The sequence below is a fragment of the Apium graveolens genome, chromosome 3, assembly GCF_009905375.1.
Source record: "Apium graveolens cultivar Ventura chromosome 3, ASM990537v1, whole genome shotgun sequence".
In the NCBI taxonomy this organism is placed as follows: domain Eukaryota; kingdom Viridiplantae; phylum Streptophyta; class Magnoliopsida; order Apiales; family Apiaceae; genus Apium; species Apium graveolens.
The window spans coordinates 261,345,534-261,355,114 of record NC_133649.1 but is presented as its reverse complement, the minus strand read 5'-3'; positions in this window follow the sequence as shown (position 1 = coordinate 261,355,114).

Genomic DNA, 9,581 nt, shown 5'->3' with positions numbered 1-9,581 from the left:
ATTATTTTCATATAAAGTGTTTTATAAAAAGCCCGGTTTGGATAATTATCCAATACGGGTATCAAATCGTATCGTTTGTGCAGTTACTCAACTGTTAAGTAACTAATTTATCGATCCAATACGATCCAAAATGAACCAATATTCCATAAATATAAATAGCCCTTTTCATATTTTATTTTATTCGTATAATCATAATCAGTCGGTTAAAAGTGATAAAATACAGAGAAAACCCTAATTATTCGTTACGTTCTTGATAATGAAACCCTCTAACGAAGGCATTATCGAACTCCGATTCGGGCGTGCCATATATCAAATCGAAAGCTCTCGAAAAGTATTTTCTATATCAATCAACCATTTTAGTGTAAAAATCAAGGTGATTTTCTAATTTATTTATTTTAATTTGAATTATTTGATAATTAAAATATGATTTTTTTTCTTAATGTTGTTTGTGTGATTTGATGCTAGAATCATGTAGATCTTTTCTTCCTGGTCATTTTGGTATATTATATGTTGGATTTGGAGTTCAATAACATATAGAAAATTGAGTTTGATTTTCGAATTTCAGACATTAGGGTTTATATGTTTGAATGTTCTTAATTGATTTTTAGGGGGTTTTGTGATAAGTGGCATTTTATACCACTTAGAGCGTCTTATAATAGCTTGAATTGATGTCTTGAAATCAAGTAATTTGTGTATTTGATGCGTTTTTCTAGTGTTTGTGCATTTCAGGGTATTACTTGCATTTGTGGGGAGATTTCATCAAGAATAAGCCTTAGTATGTGCATGGCATTGCAAGTGGGAAGTTAGGAGCAGAATGCAGCAAAGAACGGGAGCAAAATAATTAATTTTCCAGAAAGGTGCTGGGCGCCCGTCCAGCCTGGCTGGGCGGCCGCTCAGGAAGCGGGGCGGCCGCTCAGGATTGCTGGGCGGCCACTCAGGGGCGCGAATTAAAAATATGATTTTTAGAGTTCTTGTTCTGCTGGACTTCTGATTTCTTAGATGGCTGGGTTTTATGGTGCTTCTATATAAGTAGTTTTCAGAGACGTTTCACGTGTGTTGAATCGTGGTATCAATCGAAGAGCAAGGAGATAAGGAAGAAGACCGTTTTAGATACCGCAACGAAGATGAAGCATAGTTTCTTGTGATTCTTTTATTCGTTGTAACAGTGGATGCTAGTTTTCTTTACTTTGAACCTATTTACTCTGGTGACGTACTCTGGTTTAATATAAGTAGTTTTATTAATTATTCTCGTGTGTTATTATCATGTTTTCATATGAACCCATGGTGACGATGAGTTCAATCATGGGCTAATCGTGATCATGAGGTCATAACGGATTTGCTATGGAATTCTTTAGTTAGTTGTTTAATACCTTAGTGTGTGATGATTGTATGATATCTAATATTGGTTGTGCTTATTCGTCTTATGAGCGTCGCGAACATATAAGATAGGGTGTTAATCTCTTGTGAAGCGACGGTGGATCTTCAGGTTTAGAACTTGCCATGCTAGCATAGGTTCATGTATGTGTATGCATGATTAGTGGGTAACTCTAACCAGTTTTTACTTGCCCTGTGTAATCATAAGGAATAACTTGTGCTTAAATCGTTATGTTGTCAAATTCTGTAGACATATAGGGCCTTAACATAATTGATGACTATTCAACTTCTATCTTAATTGTGGATGCTTGGTAGAATGGTATTGGTACAACAAAAGTTGGCTTTTATCAGTTTAGTGTTGTTCGATTAATTTCATCACATGTTACATGCTAAGGGTAATAACAATAGCTATTGAAGCAAGTAGTAATGAAGTTATGATCTCATGTGTGTTTAATATTGTTAATTCAAGTGTCTATTAAGTGTTTAATTCTTGTAGTTAATTCTAGTTAATAATTAGTTAATCAATTCTATGTGTTATTGTCTTAACATTGAGAAGTAATCATATATTGGTGAGTAAGTGTTAATTAAATATAATTAGTCTGAGTCTCTGTGGGAACGAACTAGAAAGTATTCTATATTACTTGTGAACTGCGTATACTTGCGTGTATTATTAGCAGCGTGTTTTCCGCCCTAACATTTTGATTCTAGGGTTTTGGTTGTTTTTGATGATGGATTAAGCGTTCGAATGAAATTTGCAATCAACTCATATATCTAAGTATATCAAATAATTACCCAGAGTGTTAAATCGATTAATTGAATTTTATGATTTGTATTTTTCAATTTCTGGGAACATGTTGTTTTGGTTTGCTTTGATTATAATAAAATGATTCCATGTAATCCTAGCTTCATTTTGATGTATAATTTGTCAATTTTGATTAAGAAACGAAGGATTTCGTTTCTTTGCCGGAAAATGGTCGAGTTCTTCTCGGAGTTGGGCTGGAATCGATGAGTTCATCGTCGATTGATGTTGTTGTTGTGGAATTCTGATTCCTGATCATTGTTAGATGAATTCAGGAGTAAAAACCTCGATTTTCCATGTGATTTTGACTCCGAATCGGGGCTGGGGCCGCAAATTTCCGGTGACCAGAAACTAGAGAAGCTCTCTGGTTCCGGCGAGTGTTCTTCCTAGTTCCGGTCACCCTCCCCGTTCTGGTCGCCCTTCGATCTATTCTCTGGTGCAGCTGTTCTAAATTCTTATTTCTGAAATTCTAATTTTTTAAATAATTTATTCAAAAATCATTTATAAATTCTAAAAAGAAATTTGTTTTTGAATTCAAAATCAATTTAGTTAATTATTATAATTAATTAACTAAAAAATTTTAAACTCCAGAAAATTATTTTCTTTATTATTTCTAAAGATTTAAAATTTGATTTTGTTATGGATTAAAAACTAAGGTATATAACTGTTGTGTTTACTACTAAGGAACGTGAGCTTCGAGGCTCAATTTGACTGCTCTTGTGTTTCGTGACTCAATCTGCCTTAACAAGATGCCTACGTACCTTGCTGATTGCCAAGGATCAAGTCAAAAAACGTAGTTCTGATTTGTGGGGTGAGAGCCCTTATATAGATGTTGGTGGTCCTTGAACTGGACTTGGTATAGGAGACTTGGTAGCCAAGTCTCCGAATTAGAATGGACTTTGGAGTCCTAAATAGTAGGAAACTGATTTCTTATCCTTCTAGGTCCCTTAGAGGCTAATCTGTAAGGATTTATGTCCTTATAGGGACTCTTCTCAATAACTGATTTTTCCTTTATTAATTAATTACGAAATTAATTAATATTTAGGGTTTTTTGGGACTTCTTTGTTTTATCAGGCCTGATCTGGTCCATCAGGCCTGATCAATGTGTTAACCTTTTTAGTCTGAATGTCATACATCTTCTTATTGGGCCTAGTAGCCCAAATCATGTATAATTAATGTAATATTTAATTACTACAATCAGGATTTATTTATCCCTATCATTTGCCCCCCAACTTTTGGGAAACCGTATAAGATTTCGCAAAAGTTAAGTTCATTCATTCCCTTACAGGGTATCGTTTTGCGTAAGGTGTGGAGCGACCTACACATTTACAACGATTTTCCTTGTACGCGGCTTCAGGGTCGTTTAAAAACTTCCTTTTTATTTTCTTACCTTTCCCTATTTTTAGGAATTTTATGGTATTTTTCAGGAATTTTCCCTTTATTTTCGAGATTTTTCCAAATTTTCTGCAATTTTTCACAAATATTTTTTAAATTTTCAGCCCTTTTTCGACCAGGATACTAGTCGAAATGTCGACCTGGATCCTAGTCGAATTTTGGGGCAGCTTTTCAATCCTGGTCGAAGGATGTCGACTAGGATCCACGACCTGGATTTCGACCTGGATCCTAGTCGAATTTTGGGGTAGCTTTTCAATCCTGGTCGAAGGATTTCGACTAGGATCCACGACCTGGATTTCGACCAGGATCCTAATCGAATTTTCGACCTGGATTTTGATCGAAATCTATGTCCTTCTTTGTTTCCTGGTCGTAAAGTTTCGACTAGGATTTACGACCTGGATTTCGACTAGGATCCTAGTCGAACCCTCGACCTGGATTTTGGTCGAAATTTCTTGCCTTGTTCTCGAAAAATATTGTGCTTGATTCAGGAATTCAACCTCAATCCTGGTCTTATTTACCTGGACTTCAACCTCAATCCTGGTCTTTTTTAACCGTAATTTTCGGGTGTCTGTTCGAAAGAATTCGAATAGAATTAACGACCTCAAATTTGACCTCAATCCTGGTCTTTTTTACCCATAATTTTTGGGCAGCCATTCGAAAGAATTCGAATAGAATTCACGACCTCAAATTCGAACTCAACCCTGGTCTTTATTAGGCTTCTTCCTAATTGGGTAACTCTTTTTCCAAATCCTAATTGGGTTTGGGCCTTCATTTTTCAAAATCCTAATTGGATTTGGGCTTTGATTTGGGCCTCGATTTATAATTTCCTTTAGAATTATTTAGAATGCCCGGAAATATTCTGGAATGTTCTAGATTCTGGGCTTTTTTCTTTTGGGCTTCCAACTTTCTGGGCTTTTTGTCCCTTCATCTTCGTTTCATTCCTTATATAAAGGAGTGAGTAGAGTTAATCACTCCTCACTTTCTCATTTCTGAATTCTCTTTCTCTCTTTTTCTCTTAAAGATCTCGGAGAAATAATTATAGGTCGGAGTTTTTTGAGCCCCAAATCCTTCACTTCAGGTAAAATACCTTTCTCTTCTTTTCTTTTACCCATTTTTACTTGTTTTTGCATAGCTCGTGTTTAAAATTGTCTTCTTTTGTGCCCTTTTTTCAGATGGCTGATAAGAGAATTACACGTTTGGCCAAGATGAACGTGGCCAAAAAGTCCAGTGATTTCCTCATTTGATCGAGGTACACATCCTTGATTGATATGATCAACAGCCGAGGGGATGAGTACCCATCTGACGTGCATCTGGATGCGCATGACCATATCAGTGTCTTCCGGGATCCAAAGAAGCTGGACAAGTTGACTGCTTGTTTCAAAATCAAGGAGCCCTTCAAGCTGGTTCTTGCGGGTCCGTCCGACAGGGCCTGTCAATGGAGGAAGGACGCAATATGCGTCTACAGGGACACTCTAAGGGCAGGTATCAGACTCCCCTTTCACCCATTTATCCCTATTTTGCTAGCTGATGTGGGCATCAGCCCTTGCCAACTCCCTCCAAACTCTTGGAGGTTGATTCTGTGCTGCCTGTCGCAATGCGACAAGCACAACGTCCCTACCTCAGTTGCTATTTTTAGAAAGATTTTTCGGTTCAAGAACAGTCCCGACAAGAATCCGGGGTGGCTTTCTTTGAACCTGCGCCCAACTGTTCCCCACATAGTGAACGAAAAGTCCATCCCTGACAACAATTTGGGGTGGAAGAAAAATTTTCTGTACGTCCTTTGGGAGGGTGGCGATTGGGGCACCCTATTTCGTTCGTCTTTTGGGCTAGCCATAGATGGGAGCCCTAATGATATAGTTTTGTCTGAGGAGGGGACCAGAGCTTTCAACCTCCTTACTGAAGATAATGGGACTTCCCACTCTTGGGATCTTATCAGGGAGACCGTTCTTGTAGAACGTGGCCTTTCTCCCGTTCCTAAAAAGAGTATGTTTCCTTCCTTCTCTAGTTGTCTTCATTTCTTCCACCTTTTACTTTGCTAATTTATCAACTCACTTATCTTATTTGTTGCAGTGGCTGAGAAGATTGAGGAGGCTACAAAACCTAAAGACCTGGAAATGACCAGGATGAAGCGTGCTGGAAAGGTCTTCAAAGACCCGCGCCTCGGGGATCGCTTCCCGGAGTTCCTACTCCAGGCGAAGGAAGCAGGCGAGGAAGGCCCCAACCAACCTTTACGCACTAAACAAAAACCAGGGGCTCTCTTCCAGCCCACTTGGGGAATCCGGGGAAAGGATTCGATTGTTGGCAACACAGCGCTTGCCAAGGAATGGTGTATGCATTCCATTTCCCCGGTAGACTATCATGACCTTGTCCTTCAACAGGACTTGGAGGCTAACGAGATTTTCGGAGCTCAGGCTTTAGCGACGGTACGTTTTTTACTTTTGGCATTCATAGCTTTTTGCCATAATTTTTCTCGTTTCTCACTTTCGCTTTGTATCTTGAAGGTGAATGTCCATTTTCAAGGGGCAATTCACCAAGCCAAGGCTTGGAAAGTTGTCCTAGAGGATGCAAACAAGAAGCTGGAGGAAGCCAACCAGAGGATAGAGGCTCTTCAAGCCCAACTCGCCTCATCAACTTCTGACCTAGAAACGGCCCGGGCTGAGAATGTTATCCTCAAGGCTTAAAAGGACAAAGCCTTTGATAGCTGGATGGATACTCAGGAATTCAAGGATTAAATGGTGGAGCATGATGCCCTCCTACATCCAGTCGGCTACAAGGAAGGCTGGGACTCCGCTGTGGAGGCTATCCAGGATGAGTTTCCAGAAGTCCTTGAACAATCTTCCTTCCCTTCTCCTGTGCGAGTTCCAGCACTTAGGGGTGTTGTAGATAAAGTTGTTGATCTGATTAAGGATGGCCCATCACAAAGCCCGGGCCAAGGCCAAAAAAGGAAAGAGCTTGAATCCAGCTTTGAAGAGGAGGAATCTTCTTCTGAGGAGGAGACCGAGCCTGTTATAAAGAAGGCCAGGGTAGAAGAGCCTCTAAAACCAGCGTCCCCCAAGGCATCTAAGCCATCTGAAGGTAGCTCCGAGGAAACCTCTGCGGAGACTTCTGAAGAAACTTCCGAGGGTCTGACTGAAGAGACGTCCGAGGAGACTTCAGATAGTGGTTCTGAAGAATCTGAGCCTTCTGAGGCCTAAGTTCTTTGTATCTCTTCTTTTAGACAATATCGAACTTTATAATTTACTATTTTCACTTGTGTTGTCCAAGTATCATCGTGTTTTTTCCGAGTTTTTGAACTCAAGTTTATTACTTGGTTTTATCCTTCTCAATGCATCGACTTAATAAGCTAGAATAAGCCGAACGCTTTTTATATATTCTTGATACCTTACATGAGATGGGTTCAACCCTGATAAAATCTAAACATATCTTCTATATAAGAAATCCTAAGAAAGCAATGCTTCAAGGTGCCTCTTAAACCTACTTGTCACTCTGATAAGTGAGAATCGTGCTTTAACTGTTTTACACATAGTAAACCTTCAGGTTTTGGGCATGCCAAGTTCTCGGGACTTCAAAACCATCCATAGTCTCCAGCTTGTAGGTTCCTCTACCCTGAACGCTCTTGACTTTGTATGGCCCTTCCCAATTTGGGACAAGTTTCTCTTTCCGCCCTACACCAAAAGCTTCCACTTTCCTAAAGATTAAGTCACCATGTTTAAAGAACCTTTCTTTAACCCTTAGGTTGTAGTAGAACGAAGCTTTTTCTGATATTCCACTATCTTCGCATGTGCCTCATTTCGTACTTCATCAATTAGATCCAGGGCTAACCTTTGCCCTTCTTCATTTTCCTCAGCATTGAAATCTTGAATCCTAGGGGAGGAATATGATATCTCTATCGGATCAACTGCTTCTACCCCATATGCTAACATGAAGAGAGTTGCTCCAGTCGTGACTCTACAGGTAGTCCTATAGGCCCATAGTATTGGGAGTATTTCATCCACCCAATTATTCATCGACTTCTCGATCCTCTTCTTTAGTCCTTTCTGGATTATTCAATTCGCCACTTCCGCTTGCCCATTGGCTTGCGGGTGAGCCACAGAGGTGAATCATAACTCAATTTCATTCTCCTCACAATACTTCTTGAATTCCTCATAATTGAATTGTGTTCCATTGTCAGTGACTAGGATGCGGGGAATTCCATACCGGCACATGATATTTTCCCACAGGAATTGTGCAACTTGCTTAGTTGTGATTTTGACCAAAGGCTTGGCTTCAATCCACTTAGTAAAATAATCAATGGCTACAATCAGGAACTTCCTTTGTGTCATGGCCATGGGGAAAGGCCCCAGTATATCCATTCCCCACATAGAAAAGGGGATGGGTGAGTTGATAGAGGTCAGCATCTCGGGGGGTTGTCTAACGACCGGTGTAATATCCCATATTTTCAAATCTTATTATTATAATTATCTGGAATTATTTATGTGACTTTTAGGTGAATTTCGGTGAATTATCTGATAAGTGGAATTGATGTTTGGGTGTTTAGATGTGACATTATTTGAATATTTGAATTTTTATATGTCCAGAATAAAATATAGATAATTGTGATATTTTTCTGGTAATTTTTGGACTGTTAGATGATTTTATATTAATTTATGAATTATTAATTATTTTCTGAATAATTACCAAAATTATTTTATAAAGCCGTGAATCGTCCGACTTCAACCGTTTTTGCGTTCTTACAACCCGAAACTCTTCCGAAAACTCCTTCCTAACCTAATCTGGTAATTCCGGACATTTTCCGTGTTTTGACTTTTTCGATCCGGATTACGGTTTGACCCGTGCGCGGCCCGACGCAAGATTTTCGATACGATAGTTATTTCGGTAATCAATAAAACCCGTATTCTCGAGAGACGGGATATTTTTACGTTATTTTCGTATATAGTGTTTTATAAAAAGCTCGGTTTTAATAATTATCCAATTCTGGTATTAAATTGTATCGTTAATAGTTACTTAGCGGCTAAGTAATGTATTTTCGGATCCGATATGATCCAATGTGATGCTGGTTATGTGTTTTCGGGATGTCAAATCCCACAAAATTCGTGTTGTATTTTTATAAAATCAATCGTATTTCAAATACCCGGTATTTCTGCATCTTTGCATTATTCGCAAATTTTGGGAATTTTTGATACAAATTTTATATTTTATCGCTTTTAAAATTATTCCCCATAATTATTATTTTGGGGCTTAATTATTTTAATTAGGAGATAAAAACACCCTTATTTGATTTTTGGGGATTTATTTTTCAGTTAATATAAATACCAACAGATTTAATTATTTTATTCATTTTTTTATAAAAATTTCAGAAAATCAAGAACTTGTTCTTGGGGGTGAAATTCTTTCTCAAACTTTGATTGATGATTTTGGACTAACCAGGAAACCAAATCAAACGCTCTACACACCAAAACGATCCTTGTTTCAAGCCCTTTCTGTTGATATCAACATCATAATCTGAGAGTAAGTATTCATGAAAATCGATTTTTGGTGCTTATTCTTAAATTTCGATTTTTGATTTTGGAGGATTGTTGAATGATTCTGAGTTTACGAATAGCTTTAAAATGATCTTTAGAATCGATTTGAGTGTTTGGTTGAAATGTTTTAGTCCAAGAACGATTAAACCGAGTTCTTGTTTTTCCTTGATTTTGATTTTGTTTTTCTGAATTGTTTGATGATGATTTAAAGTTATTGTCGATTGTAATGAATTGGGGATGATTTAAGCTTCATTTTCGTACCTGGTTCGTTGGATTTGGTGTTGAATTGGGTAAAAACCCATGTTGCCGGAAAGAGCTTGAAGCTCGCCGGTTTGTATGGTGTTTTGGCCGGAACTCGGGATCTCCGAGTTGTTTGTGGATGATTTCGGTTGGAACGTACTGCCTCGGCTGCCAGGAACCTATTAATCTGTTAACATCAGGCTGAACGAGCCGTTTAAGCCCAACCGGAGCTCGCCGGCAACCATAAAAGC